At 38.1% G+C, this 24698-nt stretch overlaps 1 long non-coding RNA gene across 1 annotated transcript in view; it reads right to left on the bottom strand.

The window, feature by feature from the left end:
- Positions 1-24698, bottom strand: part of LOC134479371 (uncharacterized) — an 84927-nt gene that overhangs the window by 25696 nt on the left and 34533 nt on the right. The window contains exon 2 of the long non-coding RNA XR_010052644.1: positions 5356-5435. This is a non-coding gene — a long non-coding RNA (uncharacterized LOC134479371). The remainder of the gene's footprint in view (positions 1-5355; positions 5436-24698) is intronic.

Raw genomic sequence — 24698 nt, forward strand, 5'->3', positions numbered from 1 at the left:
TATGTGAATTACTAGGAAGCATTGGATGGCAGATAATTATACTACATCCACAAGTTCCTTATCCTAAATCAGTCTTGCATCTTCTACATGACTTCAAAAAGTCTGGAATATTCTGGATTTTCACTAAATATTTATTATATGGTTATCAAATTCAAATTTTGACAGTAAATGTTAATCTAGACCATATAGCCTTTCTGATATCATTAACATCAAATTAAGCAATCAAAAAAAAATCACATAACCTGTTGAGATGAGGCAATGCCCTACTCTGAGTCACTCCATATTATATAATCACAGTGTTTTTTCAGGCTGTATCTTGCCCCAGGAGACTCATTTTAACAAGCAGCTTTGACTTCATTTTGAGAGAGAATAATGACTAGAGAAGCTGGATGGACCCCAAAGAAGCACATTCTGTCAGGCACCAACCAAACAAAAGACAGATAAATGACTTATCCTTGGAAATAGAAAGGAAGCTACACCACAAATGTAATGATGTTATTGAGACTCTAGGGTCACATGGGAATTTTAAAATCTCTCTGTCCCTCTCCCTCCTGTCTTCCTTCCCTCTCTCTCCCTTACTTCTTAGACCCCTTGAACTATCTACCACCTTAAAGTAAATATATCTATAAACTTATATGTACCAATATGGTTTACAGATTTGTGAAGGGGTGAGAAATGAAAGTCATAGCTGGCTCAGTTTCCACCAGGTACACCTGCAAAGGAATCTCACTAAAGTATGGAAGTGCAGAATAGGAGAATAGCTAAGAAAGAACAAGAGCTAGGTATGTGACCTCTTAGACAGCCCAAGACCAAGAAATGAAGATGATATTGAATGCTTAGTCCTAAGTCTGTCTGAGGATAGAGTTCAGTGGAAATCAACATGGTTGCCTGCACAGCAATGGACATGGAATAGTACTAGCCATTACATACCAGTATGATTAATATCAACTTCTAAAGTCCTCCGAAAACAAAGAAATTTTGATGAAGATTGAAAAACAATGGGCCAAAAAAGTCGGAGTGCAGTGACCGAAGCCATATACTGCTTGGCAATGGTAAATACCACCCAGGACTTCAGAAGATTAGCAGCTGGGACATGGCAATGTGGGGCTATCAAGAACTTTCAAGACATGGAGCTTTGGCAGTAAAGAATATGTGAGTCCTGGGGAGGTTGAAGGAGTCTGAAGTAGTGAACATATATGCATCTTTATAATTTGGCTACAGAGAATATTGAGAAGTATGGGCCTGGGAATCAGAAAGTGCTGCAGCTTTTATATATTGACAAGCTGATAAGGGGCTAGTGAAGAAGAAACGTCCAAGGATCTCAAAGAAGTAGTGAAGTGGATGAGTGTGGAGACAGTAATCACGACTAACAGGGCTTGAGTTCTGCATATGGGTTTTCCTTTTGTTTATTTCAATCTCTCAGTATCTTCCGAATACCTTCAATTCACTTGTGCTATGAGCCAGTGCTAAATTCTTTTAAACACATAGATGATTCTTCCCAGGCTGTCATCTTGTATGGTCCCTTCAGATACACAAGTCACTGTTTTTGCAATGTCAAGTAACCCACGTTCCCAAATCAAGGGGTTTGGCAGATGGTAGTTACCTAGTTCCAGAGCATGGCACCTGCCTAAAGCCCTCCCTCCTGCTCTTCTTGCCAGATCTTTTATTTAAAGCTGTTTCACTTGCTGTATATCTTATAAAGTGCTTTCAGAATAAAGCACTCTCTTGTTAATTCCCTCTTCACATAGTTCAGGATTTATCCCACCCACTCCCAATAAACTGGCATGATTTATGGCATGTAGTCAACTTTTTCCCATTATAGACATCAAATGCTGGCTCTGAAGGCTTTCCAATCCTTGTTAAAGCCAAGCCCCTCTCTGTTCCCAATTATTTCACAAAATACCTTAGAATGGAGAAGTAACCCAATTTTATCTCTAACAGTTCCAGGCTTCCCCTTTAAAATGCTCTATTCACAAAATAGAGTACAACTGTTTCATTTGTTTGCTTGCTTGAGCCAGGATTTTGTGTAGTTCAGGTTGGCCATAAGCCTGCTATAATGCCTGAGAATAATCTTGATCTGATTCTCCTCCCTGTTCTCCAGAGTGTTGGAATCGCAGACACGTAATTCACATTCAATTTTGTGCTACATTGGGACCTGCTAACAAGACACTCTACCAAATAAACTAAAACCACAGACCTTGTTTTACCTTTATTTTGAATATGTATCTCATATTGAGTTGGAATGGAGTTTTCTGTGTATCTTTTCACATACAAGTCATAACACTTCCATCAGAAAATGCATTCCAAATAACATCAGAGACTCACTTCTCCTAACAATTAGAATTTAGGTGTAGTTAGTGACTCAAGGCAAGAAGGAATACTCAATAACTTTTAATTTCCTTCCTAAAGACTAGAAGAGCCAGAGGGATTTGGTGTGAGATTGTGTCTCCTGGTAAAATCAGAAGCAACACCTATGAATGCTCATCAACACGACTGATGAACAAATGAGAGATGAACAAGGATGACACCAATGGACAAAGAAAAGTTCATGAAGCCTCAACCCTATACAAAGAACTATAGGCAAGAAGGAAAACTGGGAGAGATGGTCTTCCCTAGAGAACAGCACACCAGTTGGTTGTTCAGTACCAAAAGGATAGCCCTGCAAATATTTGCAAATAGCATTAAATGTCTGAACAGGTTATATTTAGAAACATATATGTATATACATACAGGCATGCCATAACAATTAGTTAAAAAAGAAATCATGAATTTAAAAGAGGGTGGGGAAGGCTATAGTGGAGGGTTTGGAAGAAGGAAAGGGAAGGAAGACATTATTATATTTTAATATTTATAATAAAATATTAACAGGGAAACAAAAATATGTCCTAGATGTACCATAATTAATACAATTATGGAGAAATGTAGGATAAGTTTCTAGGTATTTACTGCAAGTCTCAACATTCATTCTTAAGTACCTCCTGGTATTCCCGTCTTCCAAATTAGGATCATATTTCCATCAGACTAATAGGAAAACATGTCAGTAGAAGTAGAATTCCTGTACCAATTTACTATTGTAAGAAGTATTTTAGATAACAATAATCCTTTCTTCTTATGACAATAGAAATTAACAGCTTTCTCCAGACTAAAGTAGGGCCACTTCTGCTGTCCTATGATGAAGGAAAATAATGATTATTCTTATCTCACAACCATGAACTCATAATATTTCCTTAACAGAAATTTTTCTTATATCACAGTTTGTCAATGAATATAGACATCTGTATTCAAACTCTTTATAAACAATGTATTGTATGATGTAGCAAGATTCCTCGCTGTCTTCAGAAATCATAACCCCACATAAATAGCTCTACTTTATCTATCTATCTATCTATCTATCTATCTATCTATCTATCTATCTATCATCTATCCATCCATCCATCTATCCATCTATCAACTATCTATCAATCCAATCATCTATTTTACCTATCAACTGGGCAGGGGTCCTTGGGTGCCATTGGGCATGTGTGGAGGTCAGAAGACAGTTTTGCAAGTGTCTGTCCTCTCCTGCAGTGAAGGCTCCTGGAGTTGAATTTAGGTCATCAAGCTTGAGAGTAAGTTGTTTCACCTGTGGAGCCATCTAACCAATTCTAACTAGTTTTGGATGATACCTTTTAACATGAGAACATGCTATTGAGACAGAACACAATGTGACAAAGAATTTCAGGAGTAAAAATCTAGATCTAGGCTCCAACACTGCATCCAACTCTATAAAAAATCAGTTTCTTAATTTATGATAAAAAATACATTGTCTCTAAATTTTTAGAGACTTGCTTTTCTTGTCACAAGAGAATTTAACTTGTTCATAAATACCATAACTATTTACTAACACTTCCTTCATGAAAGAACTTCATCAAAATTAAAACAACATGCAGAAGTGTACTAATAACTTTTCCTATTTTTAAGTTATCTTTAATTGCAGCCACAGTCAGACTGTTTAATAGAAAGGGTGAATGGTGACAGTTCTGGTGTTTGGAAAACTGAATGTGTTCTGATGTCTTAATTTGCATAAGAATTATATACAGCTTCTTGTATCTGTCCCACTGCAGTGTCTTTCTTGAAGCACATAGGTGTGTTGACATTAAGAGCCACAAAATGTACAGAAAGACAAATACCGTCTCAGTCTACTCCAGTCACACAGCATTTCTTCCTGTGGTGAACATTTTCTGAAGAGTCATTAAAACACTATTTTCACTGCATAACTAATAGCATCGTGGGGTTAAAACCAATGAATAAATGACTACATGGAGATCATTTTCTCAGTGAAATTGTTTTCTTGTATTTATCTACAGCTTGTGAATTGTCTGGTATTTGTCTGACCCACCATCGTTTTTTAAAAATTAGGAAGAAGACAGCACATGCACACACTCGTACTCATTTATACATCACACAGAAGAAAACGGGACATGAAATAGAAAGACAAAGATGTGAAACTCAAACCTGGAGTTCTTGTAAGTAACATAGATAATTAACCTCATGCTTATCGTATCCCATCCTCACTGTGACATTACCATTCATTCATTCAAGTAGCTAGAATATTGTTTTTCTGGCAAAATACTAAGACCATTTAATGCCAGCCCCTGTGGTCAAGGGCTTCCTGACTTATAACAAAGTAGCTATGACCAGCACTGCATGGGAGCATTATAACAAAGGTATGTTCTGGAGTTCAACAGAAGCATCTGGGGTGAATGGCCTTCAGTTGTCCTTAAGAAGCTCCCTTCTCAACCTCCCTGGAGTGCTTAGTGTCCCCAAGAAGCAGATGTTATGCAGCTTTAGCCGCTGTAAATTCTATTTCCATATTGGGCACAGACACAGGGAGAAAGATTTACCCCCAGATCCTTCTTAAGGGGAAACTACAAGTCATATAGTAGGCCATGTCTCTTGTAAGGAGAAATCACAGGCACTACTCTCTCCCCAGCAAAAGAGCTAATAATGATGCTCAGTGTCTGCTCATGTCAGCATCCTAATCTATTTGTGATTCCCTTAATTTGATATACATCTTTATAAGTAAGCTCAATACTAAACTCTACTCAAATTTCTAACTGTGTTATTTTCTACTGACACTGTTCTTTTTTAAAGATTGATGTTTATTATTTTAAATCTTATATATGCATGTGTTCTTGTATATATGTTTGGGCAAGTAAATTCAGATGTTTGTGTATGCCAGTCTGAGTTATGAATGGGTTTCAACTACTCATTCTAGGAACTAGAAATCTGACTCTGCTTCTGTTCAAGAGCAACACAAGCTCTTAATGACTAATTCATCTTTCTATCCCCTCCTCTGAATTCCAAAACTATTACCTGATTTAGAGTAGGTTGGGAAATACCACAGGGCTGAAGAATAGTGTGGAAAACAGTCTTTGTGTTGGGAGGAACTGCATCTACAAAAAAATGTAGAGAATGTTGAGTATCAGATGTGCCTGGGCATCAAGAGACACAGAAAAGCAATAGAACAAGTAGCCAAAGAAGAGGATAGAAATGCTAGTCAAGGAGATCGAGTCTTCTTATGAGCATGACATTATGATTGCCTGAAGTGTTTCCTCGGGCAGTCCCAAATTATCACAACAGTAAGATATGGGAGTCAGAGAAGAAGTGAAATTGGAGATAAGAAGAGTCTCAATTTATAGTCTCAATGCTGCCAAAAGTTAATAAGCATCTGGACTAAAGTTGTTATAGATAGATGGATAACACTGAAAGCAGGTCATAGAGAGGTATGTATTTGATAGCTCTGTGACCAAGTATTGGAATAAACCTGATTATGTTTGACAACATCAATTGGGGGAGGGGTTATATGAACTGACTTGCTTGTGCTTCCAGGTAAATCCATACATACTTAGCATTTTATTGTTGTAATAAAACACCACAATCAATGGCAGCTTGGTGAAGAAAATATTCATTTCAACTCCTATGTCCCAATCACAGCTTATCATGAAAGGGAATTTGGGCAAGAACTTAATCAGAAACCTGAGGCAGAAATTGAAACAGGGGCCAGAAAGGAAAGTGGTTGACTGACTTGCTCCCCACATCTTTCTCAGTTTGCTTTATTATACCATACAGGACCACCTGCCCGCGGGTGGCACAACGCAATGTGCTTGGTGCTTCTATATCAATCATCCATTAAGTAAATGGCCTACAGGTTTACCTAGAAGCTAAAATGAGGGGGGGTTTTCTCAACTAAGGTTCCCTCTTCTTGAATGACACCAGCTGTGTCAAGTTGACAAAAAGCTAACTATCATATGCCTGAAGATATTTTATCCTTCTTTTCCAAACACAGCAATTAGAGTACAAAGAATAACATGTGTGTCACCCAGGTAATAACATAGGGTAGAAAAATTATAGAAGGAGCTTTTATAAAAACAAATGTATAAACTCAGACTGGTATGTCTTATTCTTGGTAGTAAGATGTTCAAGTGATCAAGCATGATAAGAGGTTAGATATACTAGCCTGCAGGCAATTCAGGAAGAAAGTGGCTAGAGAGAAAACATTGTCAACACATTTTTCATAACTGAATATTTGAAAGAGTATGCATCTCTGGGGAAATTATGCAAAAGAAATAGTTAGAGGTTATAGACTAAAGCAGTGCCAATATTTGAAGACTGGGAAAAGAGAGATAAGAACAATAGAGGCCACATGCCCGTCATGTCCTCAATCTCCTATCTTCACGATCACCAGAAGCCATTATATATCTTACTCCCTATTGATATCAATGATTTCATTCTAGGAATGAAAAATGTCATTTGTCTGTATCATATGGTGGGACTCTCTGTTTCTTTAATCAATATGTATTTTTGCTATTATCTGTCTTTGCTCTGCCACCACTCAATATCAATATATCTCCAAACATATAAAGACCATATATATATATATATATATATATATGTATATATATATATATATGTATAATATATTCTTATTTTACATTTCATGGTTTCTAGAGTAGTGCTGTGGCCATGGTGGCTATTTTGTAAATGATATGCATTCCCTGGTTTGGTGTTCATGGGACTGCATGCTACATATGTTTATGAGTGCATTCTTTATGCTCTAGAGACTAAAACAGTTCCTTTAATATTCGTGCCTTCATTTCTCTCAGATGATCAATGTCATGTAGGAGCACCTTCTCCTTGAGAAAGTATTGTGGCTTCTGTATCTTTTCTGGCCTATTCCTAATCATACTCTTCTGGCCACAATCCCACCCTTGCAAAATCATCATTTTTTTGTGAATTGATGTCAGCTTTCATCTAAAAGCAATGTACTAACGCTGCAAGGGGCATCGCTACTATGAATTTAGATACTTCAGAACACATTTCAAAAAAGATAGGTTTGTTATTTACTTAAACTCTTCCATAACCTAACTACTTCTAGGATTTTGAACTAAAATCTATCAAAATGTTACCATGTTAGGAGAAGACATTTCCCATCTTAAAACTCAACACAATAATTTTCCACATTTCTTTACCTGACTTTGGACAAAAATTAGGAATAAAGTGCAGTTCACATAAAGCGTACACTAAAAAAGCATGGGCCATCACATATGTTTGGTATAAATGAACCATCCACTTGTACCAACTTTAAATCCTATGGGTCTAATGTATTCAAGTTCAAATTGATGTTGGCTTTCACATAATGTTCTTGCATCTTGATAATACACCACTGTTTATGGATTGTTAAAATGGTATGTGTAAGTGATGATATTAATAAAATAGTGATTTGTGCTCTAAGTGATGTCCCACTGATAGACAAATGTTACTTCTTAGCATCTTGACATTATTTGCTTATTGCAAAAATTGTTTGATAAAATAATCGTATAAAGTTATCTTTTTCATATTAGTCTAAGAAAATAATTGTAACTGTATAAATAGATATAAATGTCTAGAACTAATATAGTTTGTTTTAAATGTCACTTTTCACTAATTAGCTTTCCAACTGAGGAACTAAACTTCTTCTTAACTCCTCTTTACCTTTTAGGGAATAAATGTAACACTTAAGTACTGTACATGGCTTTGTCTACTTTAAATTGCTGCATGGGTGTGGAATTATCAAAAGCTCTAAGTGCTAGGAAGTAGGTTTGAATTTTATTTTTATTACTTTACCAGCTCTAGCTATTAAATCATGATTTTCTCACCTGTAAACTGGGGACCTTAATAACATATAAATTATAACCTTTGGAGATTCAATTAGCTATTAAGTGTAAAGCTAAAGTGTTCCTAACTGGAAAAATCCTGTATAAATGTAATTTACCAGCATCATTCCAGGTCTACAAAGAGCTCAATAATTCAATGAGGGAGAATTGAGGGAAGTTAAGTTTGGAAGCTCAACACGACTTCCCAGCTATGAAAGCTTGAATCATTTACTTCTTATGTAACTTCCAAAAAGTCTCAGGTGTTGAAGTGACTTTCACCAAAGATGGAGAAAGGTGCAAAATAGTATCACTTCAAAGCCATCATTCCTGCAAAAAGAGAAGAAAATGACATGAAAACACTTACAAAATCATAACGTTTTATGAGTTAGGAAAAAAGTCAAAGTCACTGGGCCAACAAATGAAATGAATCTCAGGCAGTGACAGCCCCCAAAGGGAGCAGGACACAGAAGCTGATTCAACTTTGGCAGACCTGGAGAAGTTCCAATAGTAGGACATTAAAAACCAAAGTGACCATTTGGAACAAATGAGAAGCATTCACAATTTAGAGCACACAAATGTCAGAAAAGGCAGGAAGGAGAGTGCACCTCCAGAGAACAGAGGTATGTGTGAAAAGACCAGTAATTCTTAGATACAAGGCTGAAATCCTACCAGCTTCCCTAATACCCTTCTCTCATACCAAGAAACATCCTTTCCTTGCCTGGGAAGGTGGTACAGCAAGCCCTAGGAAACTTGTATCCACACACAGAGAAGGCCCAATTTCCCTCCGTCCATAGGTCTGCGGCAGCAATCAAGGAAGATTTTCTAAAGAAATGTTCAACATCCTTAGTCATCAGGGAAATGCAAATTAAAACAACCCAGAGATTCCACCTCACACCAGTCAGAATGGCTAAGATTAAAAAAAAACTCAGATGACAGCAAATGCTGGCAAGGATGTGGAGAAAGAGGAACATTCCTCCATTGTTGGGATTACAAGCTGGAACAACCACTCTGGAAATTAGTCTGGAGGTTCCTCAGAAAATTTGGCATTGTGCTACCTGAGGACCCAGGTATACCACTCATGGGCACATACCCAAAGATGCTCCAACAAACAAAAAAGACACATGCTCCACTAGGGTCATAGCAGCCTTATTTATAATAGCCAGAAGCCGGAAAGAACCTAGATGCCCTTCAACAGAAGAATGGATACAGAAAATGTAGTGCATTTACACAATGAAGTACTACTCAGCTGTTAAAAACTGTGACTACATTAAATACTTAAACAAATGGATGGAACTAGAAAATATTATCCTGAGTGAGGTAACCGAATCACAAAAGAACACACATGGCATGCACTCACTGATAAGTGGATATTAGCCAAAGAGCTCGAATTATCCAAGATACAATTCACAGTCCACATGAAGCTCAAGAAGGACGACCAAAATGTGGATGCTTCAGTCCTTCTTAGAGGGTGGAACAAAAATATTAATAGAGAGGAAATACCAAGACAAAGTTTGGAACAGAGGCTGAAGGAAAGGCCATCCGGAGACTGCCCCACCTGGGGATCCAGCCTATATACATACAGCCACCAAACACAGATACTATTGCTGATGCCATGAAGTGCATACTGACAGGAGCCTGATATAGCTGACTCCTGAGAGGTTCTGCCAGAGCATGATAAATACAGAGGGGAATGCTAGCAGTCAAACATTGAATTGAGAACAGGGTCCCCACTGGAGGAGTTAGAGAAAGGATTAAAGGAGCTGAAGAGGTTTGCAACCCCATAAGAACAACGATACCAACCAGAGCTCCCAGGAACTAAACCATCATCCGAAGAGTACACATGGACAGACCCATGGCTCGGGCTGCATATATAGCAGAGGGTGGCTTTGTGGGCAACAACAGGAGGAGAAGCCATTGGTCCTGCCAAGGCTGGACTCTCCCCACCCTGCACACAGTGTAAGGGAATATCAGGGCAGGTACCCGGGAAGGGGTGGGTGGATGGGTTGGGGAACACCCTCATAGAAGAAGGGGGAGGGGAAGGGGATAGGGGGTTTATGGAGGGAAAACCAGAACAAAAAGATAACATTTGAAATATAAATTTTAAAACCTCAATAAAAAAATGCTGCAGAGAGAGGCAGAGGAGTGGTCGAAGAGAGGGGGGAGGGGAGGGGGTGTCTTTTCTACCTTGTGGGTTCTTTTTTATTCCACCCTTCTTCACTCCTTTTCTTCCACTCTTTTAACACCCTGATACTAGATAAGAGACAAAAGGTTAGAGACAAAAGTAGTAGGTCTGAAAAGGGCAATGTTATCATTAGACTGATTAAAGGTATCGAATTCCTTTGAGAAAGTTTGATCTTCACCATCAGAATATCTAATTTCTTCTTGTTATTTCCTCTTTGCACACTCCTTAACAAACAAGAAACAGGGGCCAGCAGCAACCAACAACCAACTAATATACAACCCCAAATGCCTCTCAGAGCCCTAGCATTTACATTCACTTTGAAAAGCCCCCATAATTTTAAATGTCACACAATTGTAGAAACTATCTACAGCTGGCAAAATCACATCCCTGCTAAAGCACGAGGCAAATCGTAACCAGCTGTTGTGGACAATCTGGAGCAGCCCTATTTCTGTGTTTTTAAAGCAACCAACCAGAACTGTCAACACACACACACACACACACACACACACACACACACACACACACACACACACACACACTATTCTGGGTGTCTGGAGTATGGAAGAGTACATAAAAGGTTACATATTTAGCTTAGGTTATAAAAGGTAATTACATGGAAAGTCTAAGCTATCATAAGGTTGGTTACACTGCTTTCATAAAGGATAGTTAAATTTAAACAGGCTGAATATACAGTAGGGAAACTGACTTGAGTACGTAGTTTTAAATGGTCTCAAAGCATATTGTTATCTTTGTTACAAGGTCTGGTCAAAGCTCAGTTTCTGAAGGGTTTTTCAGAAAAGTCTATTCTCACCACAAAAAAAGAGGAGATATTTTTATTACTGACACAAATTTATTGCCAGAACTGGACACATAATTACATGTATAATTCTTGCTACTATGAACTCAGGGTTACTAGAAAGTTAACAAGTGCCAAGAGATTGTTACAAGTAGTGACAATTTCTTGAGGTCCTGATGTATACCAGGAACTGCAAGGTTTAATATTCTTACAAAGAATATTATTATTTAATAATAAAATACATGATAGAGTAGACATTGTCAGCCTGATTTTAGAGAAAGAATTTGGGGTTGGAGATATGAGGACATAGTTGCCAATCACCTGTACCTTTAACCTAATACTTTTTTACTTTATAACATTGCTTGGTTAATGCATTTGAAGTTCTTAATTCACATTAATAATTTATAACTACATAATGAAGTATACTTTAAAGAGCTCATAGTACCCTAGACTAATAGTCATTGATATACACAGCCTCCTAAACTGTGTCTTTGTATTCCTCCTTCTTAGTCTCCTCCAACCAAGTGGACTACTGTTTACATTTTGAGATCTTCATATCATAGGTGTCCCTCACTTCTCAGTGCAGGAAACTCCATCTTGATATGAGGCACACTGCTTTTCAAGTGTAAGTCTCCATGCATATGGCCCTGGACCACACAGTATTTCTAATTAGTCATACCCTTACCTTCTAACTCAGAGAGCTTTCAGTCCCGAAGGGCTGTTGACACCTTTGGTGATTACCTCCCCTTTCCTTGGCTAGGTATGGCTACTAGCCTAGAGCCTTCATCAACCTCAAACAATATTCTTTTCCAGAAAGATTGTTGCAGCTTTACAACAGTCATATTATAGACACAACTTTATCTGCTTCCAGAACTAACTTAACTGAGTGCAGATCCTATCTGTGGCCAAATATTCCCTTATATAACTGATCTTTTCCCTCATAAAAGCCAAACCCCTTTCAGTTGGTTCCCAGACTGTAGAGAGGAAGGCAGTGATACCTGGAAGGCCATCATAGCAGTACACTAATTATTTAATAGAGGAAAGGAGTATGCAGCTGAGGATTTTACAAAAGGAGCAAAACTTGTTTATCCTCCGAAAAACTACATATGCATTTTATTTAACTCGATAGAATTTAGAATACTAGCTGAAACCCTTTGGTAATCTGCTTCCCCAAGATACCAAATGTTCTACCACATATTGTTTATCAAAGATTCTGTCTTTCACTTTATCCAATTTTATTCTACAATATTCTTGAGGAAACATACAATTAAAATTGGTGGGCTGTTCAAGAGAGGTTAATCACCCCAGACCCTGTGAGAGAGAGACCCAACCGCCTGGTCAGGTGGGCACTCCTGAGGCTGCAGAGCGGGAGAGACCACCAACACTGCTCACCCCTGCCCACATCCCTGGCCCAAGAGGAAACTGTATAAGGCCTCTGGGCTCCCGTGGGGGAGGGCCCAGGAGCGGCAGGACCCCTGCCTGAGACACCGCCGGAACCTGAGGGAAACAGACCGGATAAACAGTTCTCTGCACCCAAATCCCGTGGGAGGGAGAGCTGAACCTTCAGAGAAGCAGACAAGCCTGGGAAACCAGAAGAGACTGCTCTCTGCACACACATCTCGGACGCCAGAGGAAAAAGCCAAAGACCATCTGGAACCCTGGTGCACTGAAGCTCCCGGAAACGGCGGCACAGGTCTTCCTGGTTGCTGCCAATGCAGAGAGCCCGTGGGCAGCACCCCACGAGCGAACTTGAGCCCCGGGACCACAGGTAAGACCAACTTTTCTGCTGCAAGAAAGCTGCCTGGTGAACTCAAGACACAGGCCCACAGGAACAGCTGAAGACCTGTAGAGAGGAAAAACTACACGCCGGAAAGCAAAACACTCTGTCCCCATAACTGACTGAAAGAGAGGAAAACAGGTCTACAGCACCCCTGACACACAGGCTTATAGGACAGTCTAGCCACTGTCAGAAATAGCAGAACAAAGTAACACTAGAGATAAACTGATGGCGAGAGGCAAGCGCAGGAACCCAAGCAACAGAAACCAAGACTACATGGCACCATCGGAGCACAATTCTCCCATCAAAACAAACATGGAATATCCAAACACACCAGAAAAGCAAGATCTAGTTTCAAAATCATTTTTGATCATGATGCTGGAGGGCTTCAAGAAAGACGTGAAGAACTCCCTTAGAGAACAAGTAGAAGCCTACAGAGAGGAATCGCAAAAATGCCTAAAAGAATAGCAAAAATCCCTGAAAGAATTCCAGGAAAACATAAATAAACAAGTAGAAGCCCATAGAGAGGAGACACAAATATCCCTGAAAGAAATCCAGGAAAACATAAATAAACAAGTAGAAGCCCATAGAGAGGAGACACAAAAATCCCTGAAAGAATTCCAGGAAAACACAATCAAACAGTTGAAGGAATTAAAAATGGAAATAGAAGCAATCAAGAAAGAACACATGGAAACAACCCTGGATATAGAAAACCAAAAGAAGAGACAAGGAGCTGTAGATACAAGCTTCACCAACAGAATACAAGAGATGGAAGAGAGAATCTCAGGAGCAGAAGATTCCATAGAAATCATTGACTCAACTGTCAAAGATAATGTAAAGCAGAAAAAGCTACTGGTCCAAAACATACAGGAAATCCAGGACTCAATGAGAAGATCAAACCTAAGGATAATAGGTATAGAAGAGAGTGAAGACTCCCAGCTCAAAGGACCAGTAAATATCTTCAACAAAATCATAGAAGAAAACTTCCCTAACCTAAAAAAAGAGATACCCATAGGCATACAAGAAGCCTACAGAACTCCAAATAGATTGGACCAGAAAAGAAACACCTCCCGTCACATAATTGTCAAAACACCAAACGCACAAAATAAAGAAAGAATATTAAAAGCAGTAAGGGAAAAAGGTCAAGTAACATATAAAGGGAGACCTATCAGAATCACACCAGACTTCTCGCCAGAAACTATGAAGGCCAGAAGATCCTGGACAGATGTCATACAGACCCTAAGAGAACACAAATGCCAGCCCAGGTTACTGTATCCAGCAAGACTCTCAATTAACATTGATGGAGAAACCAAGATATTCCATGACAAAACCAAATTTACACAATATCTTTCTACAAATCCAGCACTACAAAGGATAATAAATGGTAAAGCCCAACATAAGGAGGCAAGCTATACCCTAGAAGAAGCAAGAAACTAATCGTCTTGGCAACAAAACAAAGAGAATGAAAGCACACAAACATAACCTCACATCCAAATATGAATATAACGGGAAGCAATAATCACTATTCCTTAATATCTCTCAATATCAATGGCCTCAACTCCCCAATAAAAAGACATAGATTAACAAACTGGATACGCAACGAGGACCCTGCATTCTGCTGCCTACAGGAAACACACCTCAGACACAAAGACAGACACTACCTCAGAGTGAAAGGCTGGAAAACAACTTTCCAAGCAAATGGTCAGAAGAAGCAAGCTGGAGTAGCCATTCTAATATCAAATAAAATCAATTTCCAACTAAAAGTAATCAAAAAAGATAAGGAAGGACACTTCATATTCATCAAAGGAAAAATCCACCAAGATGAACTCTCAATCCTAAATATCTATGCCCCAAATACAAGAGCACCTACATACATAAAAGAAACCTTAATAAAGCTCAAAACACATATGGCACCTCACCACAATAATAGTAGGAGATTTCAACACCCCACTCTCATCAATGGACAGATCATGGAAACAGAAATTAAACAGAGACGTAGACAGACTAAGAGAAGTCATGAGGCAAATGGACTTAACAGATATTTATAGAACATTCTATCCTAAAGCAAAGGGATATACCTTCTTCTCAGCTCCTCATGGTACTTTCTCCAAAATTGACCATATAATTGGTCAAAAAACGGGCCTCAACAGGTACAGAATGATAGAAATAATCCCATGCGTCCTATCAGACCACCACGGCCTAAAGCTGGTCTTCAATAACAATAAAGGAAGAATGCCCACATATACGTGGAAATTGAACAATGCTCTACAACAAGGAAGAAATAAAGAAAGAAATTAAAGACTTTTTAGAATTTAATGAAAATGAAGGTACAACATACCCAAACTTATGGAACACAATGAAAGCTGTGCTAAGAGGAAAACTCATAGCGCTGAGTGCCTGCAGAAAGAAACAGGAGAGAGCATATCTCAGCAGCTTGACAGCACACCTAAAAGCTCTAGAACAAAAAGAAGCAAATACACCTAGGAGGAGTAGAAGGGAGAAAACAATCAAACTCAGAGCTGAAATCAACCAAGTAGAAACAAAAAGGACCATAGAAAGAATCAACAGAACCAAAAGTTGGTTCTTTGAGAAAATCAACAAGATAGATGAATCCTTAGCCGGACTAACCAGAGGACACAGAGAGTGTGTCCAAATTAACAAAATCAGAAATGAAAAGGGAGACATAACTACAGATTCAGAGGAAATTCAAAAGATCATCAGATCTTACTATAAAAACCTATATTCAACAAAACTTGAAAATCTTCAGGAAATGGACAATTTCGTAGACAGATACCAGGTATCGAAGTTAAATCAGGAACAGATAAACCAGTTAAACAACCCCATAACTCCTAAGGAAATAGAAGCAGTCATTAAAGGTCTCCCAACCAAAAAGAGTCCAGGTCCAGACAGGTTTAGTGCAGAATTCTATCAAACCTTCATAGAAGACCTCATACCAATATTATCCAAACTATTCCACAAAATTGAAACAGATGGAGCCCTACCGAATTCCTTCTACGAAGCCAGAATTACTCTTATACCTAAACCACACAAAGACACAACAAAGAAAGAGAACTTCAGACCAATTTCCCTTATGAATATCGACGCAAAAATACTCAATAAAATTCTGGCAAACCGAATCCAAGAGCACATCAAAACAATCATCCACCATGACCAAGTAGGCTTCATCCCAGGCATGCAGGGATGGTTTAATATACGGAAAACCATCAACGTGATCCATTATATAAACAAACTGAAAGAACAGAACCACATGATTATTTCATTAGATGCTGAGAAAGCATTTGACAAAATTCAACACCCCTTCATGATAAAAGTCCTGGAAAGAATAGGAATTCAAGGCCCATACCTAAACATAGTAAAAGCCATATACAGCAAACCAGTTGCTAACATTAAACTAAATGGAGAGAAACTTGAAGCAATCCCACTAAAATCAGGGACTAGACAAGGCTGCCCACTCTCTCGCTACTTATTCAATATAGTTCTTGAAGTTCTAGCCAGAGCAATCAGACAACAAAAGGAGATCAAGGGGATACAGATCGGAAAAGAAGAGGTCAAAATATCACTATTTGCAGATGACATGATAGTATATTTAAGTGATCCCAAAAGTTCCACCAGAGAACTACTAAAGCTGATAAACAACTTCAGCAAAGTGGCTGGGTATAAAATTAACTCAAATAAATCAGTTGCCTTCCTCTATACAAAAGAGAAACAAGCCGAGAAAGAAATTAGGGAAACGACACCCTTCATAATAGACACAAATAATATAAAGTACCTCGGTGTGACTTTAACCAAGCAAGTAAAAGATCTGTACAATAAGAACTTCAAGACACTGAGGAAAGAAATTGAAGAAGACCTCAGAAGATGGAAAGATCTCCCATGCTCATGGATTGGCAGGATTAATATAGTAAAAATGGCCATTTTACCAAAAGCAATCTACAGATTCAATGCAATCCCCATCAAAATACCAATCCAATTCTTCAAAGAGTTAGAACAATTTGCAAATTCATCTGGAATAACAAAAAACCCAGGATAGCTAAAGCTATCCTCAACAATAAAAGGACTTCAGGGGGAATCACTATCCCTGAACTCAAGCAGTATTACAGAGCAATAGTGATAAAAACTGCATGGTATTGGTACAGAGACAGACAGATAGACCAATGGAATAGAATTGAAGACCCAGAAATGAACCCACACACCTACGGTCACTTGATTTTTGACAAAGGAGCCAAAACCATTCAATGGAAAAAAGATAGCATTTTCAGCAAATGGTGCTGGTTCAACTGGAGGGCAACATGTAGAAGAATGCAGATCGATCCATGCTTATCACCCTGTACAAAGCTTAAGTCCAAGTGGATCAAGGACCTCCACATCAAACCAGACACACTCAAACTAATAGAAGAAAAACTAGGGAAGCATCTGGAACACATGGGCACTGGAAAAAATTTCCTGAACAAAACACCAATGGCTTATGCTCTAAGATCAAGAATCGACAAATGGGATCTCATAAAACTGCAAAGCTTCTGTAAGGCAAAGGACACTGTGGTTAGGACAAAACGGCAACCAACAGATTGGGAAAAGATCTTTACCAATCCTACAACAGATAGAGGCCTTATATCCAAAATATACAAAGAACTCAAGAAGTTAGACCGCAGGGAAACAAATAACCCTATTAAAAAATGGGGTTCAGAGCTAAACAAAGAATTCACAGCTGAGGAATGCCGAATGGCTGAGAAACACCTAAAGAAATGTTCAACATCTTTAGTCATAAGGGAAATGCAAATCAAAACAACCCTGAGATTTCACCTCACACCAGTGAGAATGGCTAAGATCAAAAACTCAGGTGACAGCAGATGCTGGCGAGGATGTGGAGAAAGAGGAACACTCCTCCATTGTTGGTGGGATTGCAGACTGGTAAAACCATTCTGGAAATCAGTCTGGAGGTTCCTCAGAAAATTGGACATTGAACTGCCTGAGGATCCAGCTATACCTCTCTTGGGCATATACCCAAAAGATGCCTCAACATATAAAAGAGACACGTGCTCCACTATGTTCATCGCAGCCTTATTTATAATAGCCAGAAAATGGAAAGAACCCAGATGCCCTTCAACAGAGGAATGGATACAGAAAATGTGGTACATCTACACAATGGAATATTACTCAGCTATCAAAAACAACGACTTTATGAAATTCGTAGGCAAATGGTTGGAACTGGAAAATATCATCCTGAGTGAGCTAACCCAATCACAGAAAGACATACATGTTATGCACTCATTGATAAGTGGCTATTAGCCCAAATGCTTGAATTACCCTAGATCCCTAGAACAAACTAAACTCAAGACGGATGATCAAAATGTGAATGCTTCACTCCTTCTTTAAATGAGGAAAAAGAATACCCTTGGCAGGGAAGGGAGAGGCAAAGATTAAAACAGAGACTGAAGGAACACCCATTCAGAGCCTGCCCCACATGTGGCCCATACATATACAGCCACCCAATTAGACAAGATGGATGAAGCAAAGAAGTGCAGACCAACAGGAGCCGGATGTAGATAGCTCCTGAGAGACACAGCCAGAATACAGCAAATACAGAGGCAAATGCCAGCAGCAAACCACTGAACTGAGAATAGGTCCCCCGTTGAAGGAATCAGAGAAAGAACTGGAAGAGCTTGAAGGGGCTCGAGACCCCAAAAGTACAACAATGCCAAGCAACCAGAGCTTCCAGGGACTAAGCCACTACCTAAATACTATACATGGACTGACCCTGGACTCTGACCCCATAGGTAGCAATGAATATCCTAGTAAGAGCACCAGTGGAAGGGGAAGCCCTGGGTCCTGCTAAGACTGAACCCCCAGTGAACTAGACTATGGGGGGAGGGCGGCAATGGGGGGAGGGTTGGGTGGGGAACACCCATAAGGAAGGGGAGGTGGGAGGGGGATGTTTGCCCGGAAACCGGGAAAGGGAATAACACTTGAAATGTATATAAGAAATACTCAAGTTAATAAAAAAAAAAAAGAGAGGTTAATCACCTTGAAAAAACAATGTTTACTGATTTTTTTCCCTATGACAGCACAAAAACAACATTGTGTTTGATGTACCACTTTTGGTGGAAATTATGAAGAATTGAATCAATACCAAAGGAAGTATAATCTGCTTCTGTATTCAAATAGTCATTATCTTAACAGAATTGATCAATTTTAACTAAGAACACCAAAATTCATTTACTAAACTAACATATGGACTTCTTTCAAAATATGACTTAAATTATTTAGTTTATTATTCAAAAGTAAGTTATTTCTTTTATCATCCATATTAATATTTCATGACAAAAAATGGCCTTTCATTTAATGAGCAGTAACAAACAGCCTAATTGGTTTTATTTTTTTTACAGCAAAACACTGTATTGGACCAAAAGGTCTAATGTCTCAAAAGAGATCAGAAGAACTTGAAACCAGGTCTTTGAAGAATGCTGCAGCCTTAACTTTTCAAGTATCCATGTCATACCTCCTATTTCATCTCAAATATCAGATTCATGCGGGTTAAATGTTAGAAGTCTATAAGTAGTAAGATAAAGGTCTTGCATCTATAAATGCATTAAGCAGCCACACAGAAAAGAAGTATTTTTTTAATGTTAAGAAAAAATGGGAACCTTAGAAAAGAAAGCAATAGCCGCCATTGCCCTTATGCTGACATGGAAATAATTGAACCCTGAATCTTTTTCTAGTCAATACTTAAGACTAGAATGTATTTGACTTGAAAGAAGGCATTCTCCTTCAAATGAGCATAATTCACATTCCAAAAAAAACCCTTTAAATTCAAAAATGAAAATATGGGATAACTCCTTATGGGATGCTCACACTGTCCTTGGTACAATACCAAGGCAAGCAGTGAAATGGTTTCTACCCAAGGGACTTACTAAGAAATACAAAGCCATTTGCACACAGTCAAAAAAACAGTGTTTTAGTTGAATGTCATAGAAGCAGAGAATATAAAGTGGCTTTTGACTTTTTTTCCCTTTTTTTGTCATTTCATTCCCCTATGCTTTTATTTTTCTCTGTTCTTCCTTTAGGTTTTTTTTCACCAAAGATTTTCATACAAATACAAAAACTGTAAGGACACAAAAAGAAAGAAAGAGGCTAGTTCTACACCCAAAGATCTTCCAAAAGAACTCAATAATACAAAAGTGTATAGGAAAGAATCCTTCTTGGACATGAGAGACTTGGAAGAGTCAAGAAGCCTAAGAGGTGGAACCAATTTATTTGCTTGTTCTCTAATCCTAAAACAGACATAGATATTCAGTCACGTCTAGTCTTCTTTGGGGCATTGGGATGACTGAAGGAAAAGAAATTGTAGAAAAATAAGTTCGACACTACATTCTTTAAACTCTTTTCCACTGGGACTTTGTATAACATGTATGAAGAATTAACATGACCACTTATTAAATCCATTCTTCCACTGATTTGTTTTTATAGAATGGACTATATTTTTAAAATTCAGCCATTCAAAATCTACCCATAGACAAAAATAATCCCATAATAGTCAGCATGGACGGAAAGTAAATGAAGAGAAAGTACAGAGGTTTCTTGATTTGAATCTGAAACATCCTTCAGAAGTTCATGTGTGGAATCCTCAGCCCCAAAGGCAATGTCCAGCATGGAACCACTGATTGGTAATTGGAACAATGAGGACCCTAATTCTATGAATAGATAAGTCCATCAATGAAGTAGGTCATAGGAAACTTGTCTCCAAACTTTCACTTCCTCAGCACCATAGGAAACCTACCACACTTTATTTTCTATTCATTTGCTAATATGCTACACCTTTTAGTCTTAAGTAAACATCAGAATAGGTGGATACTCTTGTCAACATTACTAAGCCAAACACATGACTATGTCGATTCCTATGACCCTGCACAGTGTCTTCAAATGCATAGAAAGGAAGAGGTAATTTAAAGCAAATAAGGCAAGGTTGTCTTAGAGAAAACAGCTAGAAATTGCTTGGAAACACAGTATATAGCTTTCCATATGTTAACATATATGGATGGGTTACCAACTAAAACTACTTTTAGTTATCATAAACTTTTATAATTGAACAATCCTACAGAAGTCAATTAGTGCAACCTTAACTTGATCTCTGTGTTAAAGCTCAATCTACCAATGGCTAGAGAATCCACTTATTATCTTTATTTATCTTGAAATGGACATTTATTTATTTTAAAATGTAACATTATCCTTACTTTTCACGAATCATACACAATAAGACACTCTTAAGTGCATGAATTTTGCTAGAGTAGCTAAATTCCTGGTCCATTCAAGAGATTGTATATACAGCCCACTTAATTTATTTTTTATAATGTAATCCAATTGTTTGAAGCCAAGATATAAACATATGAGCTGATATGAATAATTGGTTCCACATCACAGTTAGGTCAGGATGTGCAATCATCCCATGTCCTCAGAATGCAATAAAGATATAATTTCAAATGTTATGTTTCTCCCTGCTTTGAGCTATATCCATATTAGTGAATTTAGGCACATTTATATGTTTGATAAGTAGTTATTTCTACACATTTTTCACAATCACATGTACATTTTTCATATTTCTATAAAACACAAAATCACAAAATACTTTAAAAATGAGATTTTTTTCCATTAAGATGGGCTGTAGAAATTGACATTAAATCAAAAGCTAATTGGACTTAACCCGGCCTGTCCATTAGAAACCCAAATAACTGAATCCTCAGGAAAAGAGAAGAAGCTTCTTTATTAAGGGCACATGCTTGATGAAATTTACTTTCTCTTAGAAAACAGAATTGTTAATCACAGACCCTTTCAACTACTCCCAAGCCTCTTTCTCACTCCTTTGCACTTGATGTTCACAGTTCACCGAGAAACTTAACCTGTTCTAAAAGAAGCCCTGGGTCCTGCTAAGACTGAACCCCCAGTGAACTAGACTGTTGGGGGGAGGGCGGCAATGGGGGGAGGGTTGGATGGGGAACACCCATAAGGAAAGGGAGGGGGAAGGGGATGTTTGCCCGGAAACCAAAGAATTATTATTAAGTATTAAATAAATTTTTAAAAAAAAGGTGTATGCAAAGGTAGATGTCAGAGTGGAGCAGATTTGGAGAATGCTTGCTAGATTAGGATTAGCATTGGTTTTAGGATAACCTTCACAGATTTATTTATGTAACTCTTATACTATTGCATCCACTAGGAGTGGTTGGATTTGAAAGGTAGAAGTTAATCAGCCAAATGTGGAAAATATTTATTATGCATAGGAATCCCAGTAGAGCTCTGTGTATCAAGTCATAGCTGAGTTTCCTCACCTTAGTCCATAAATCCTATTTGTGCACATGAGGAGTTTGCACCTTAAATTATTTTGTTTAGTTTTGTACTTCATTTTCCATGCCTGCTTAACAAGAATGAAATTCTTACCCCTGAAGTGATGTATATGAGATTGAAAATAAATTCCAATTACTATAAAAAAAATAAAAAATAATAAAAGAAGGCCAAATCTCAGTGTCTCTCTCTCTCTCTCTCTCTCTCTCTCTCTCTCTCTCTCTCTCTCTCACTTTCTCAAGAAAATTTATTCTGTACATTTTTTCAGTGCCTTTTTCTCTCAAGTAGATTCTTATCAACATAAAAAAGCCTGCATTATAATATATATAAAGAAGAAAAGGAGAGAGAAAGACAAAAGAAAATTTAAAAGTGTGGGGAAAGATAGAGGGTGAAGGAGGAAAAAGAAAGGAGAAGCGAAATTGGTTCAGAGATGCTCCCTGCACCTGTACGTGGCCTCTCTCATTTACAAGGCTCACGTTTCCCATACTAACTTCCTTTAGGCTGAGCACCAGGAAAAGGATTGCTGTCCTCCAGAACTCTTTTAGAACTCAGGATCGAGTGCATGTAATCATTATTACCTGCTCAACAAAAGGCTTGACCCCCAGACCTGTTATCAATCAAGGAAAGAAGTGAAAGAACCTAGGCCATGACCAATGAACTCCAACATTCCCAGATTATGTCAGTCCCTGCGGGTTCCAGTGCCAGTCCTGGAGTCCAGCTGACACTAAGACCGAGTAGATCTCTGTATTCTACTTTAAATACAGTGGGCATTGTGACTGGTGGTTGGTTGGTTGGTTGGTTAGGTGGTTGGTTGGTTGGTTGGTTCGCTGGTTGGTTGGTTGGCGAATTGGTTTATTTTCAGTGCTGTGGTTAGGCATCCAGTCCAGGGGCTCACACATCCAAGTCCTCTCCATCAAGTAACATCTTCTAGATAAAGTGACTGTGTACTTTTGATACTGTGTGTCCCTTTATGTTCCCTTCAAGAGACTGACCCGGGATACTTGCTATGTATGTTACCTAACTATTTACTCAATGGTACCATTCCAACAGTACCATTGTTCCAATAGTGCCATCTTCCTGTTTATAAAAAAAAAAACCTTAAAAGATATGATCAAAATTTGCTGTGTATTTTTAACATTATTCCCTTCTTACTACACAACAGACAGGCCTTACAATATGCTCTCTGAACGAGTCGCAATATGCTCGACAATAAGCCCCATTTCCGGATCCCATCCTTTTTCATAAGACCACCAAGGGCTTATGACTTTGCATATCCCTTCCTCCTTCTAGAAGAGTTATATCACTTGGCCTTTAAAATACTACTCCTTTTGGTGGTTTTTGTACCTCAGTCATCTTACATCTTCTTACTCTTCACTGCTGAGCTTCCAACCTGCGATTTGCCAAACAGTCCAGAATTCAGCTCTCTGAACTTCCTCAGGAGGACTTTGCCTGCCTTGTTCTGTGTTGTACCCCAGGATCTAGGACAATATCAACTATACTATAAGTGTTCATTGCATATTTGTTGAATGAGTAAATCAATATACTTGGGAAATGAATAAATAAAGCCATTTTCTTCTACCTCAATCCATTTTATGAAAATCACCATTGTTAATATTCTAGTGAGAAACTTCTACTAGTCATGCAAGAGATTTCTCTAAGGTAGCTGATTAAATTTCTCATTTCAAAACCTAAATTCTGATCCTTGGGACACTATTTTCAAACAACCTTACAGGTCTCTTGAAAGAACCCAACACAAATTATTATTTACTCTTTTCATTACTTCATGATATTCTCAATGACCAAGTGAAAAACACATGTCAAAGCAATCTCTCCCTGTTTCTTGTGATTAAAATCAATATTCTTCTCGCTCTTAATAGCAGTAAAAATCACTACAATGGTTTCTGTTAACTTAACGGAATGTCAAGTGATATCTCTGTGTATTGTTACCAGCAGGGATGTCAACACAATATTACCAAAAGCCTATAATCACTGCTGCTTTTATTATCTACAAAATGTCATGTGTGCATATGGCATTTCACCAAACAACACAGTGAAAACAAGAACCCTGTCTCAAACAGCTTAGAGATTGTTTAGACAAAGATCCAAAGAATAGAGAAGTGAAATGTAAGAGGAGGACCTGCTGTTAGAAAGAAAAGAAAAGAATCAATCTGAGTAGTTAGGACCGAAAGGTAAGTCACATTCACAAATAACAGATGTAACTCTAATGGAATTTTCAAAACCTGCTCCCTATTGATCATAGAGAAGATCACTTGGAATATAACCACTGTGAGAAAAACAAAACAATAAAATACTAATAAACAACACATCTCACCATTAATTGCTTAACAACATCTTATGACATTTTAATTGTTAAAAAAATCTGCCCTTAACTAAGATAACTCCATAAAAACCATATTG

Source organism: Rattus norvegicus, chromosome 6 (assembly GCF_036323735.1).
Source record: "Rattus norvegicus strain BN/NHsdMcwi chromosome 6, GRCr8, whole genome shotgun sequence".
In the NCBI taxonomy this organism is placed as follows: domain Eukaryota; kingdom Metazoa; phylum Chordata; class Mammalia; order Rodentia; family Muridae; genus Rattus; species Rattus norvegicus.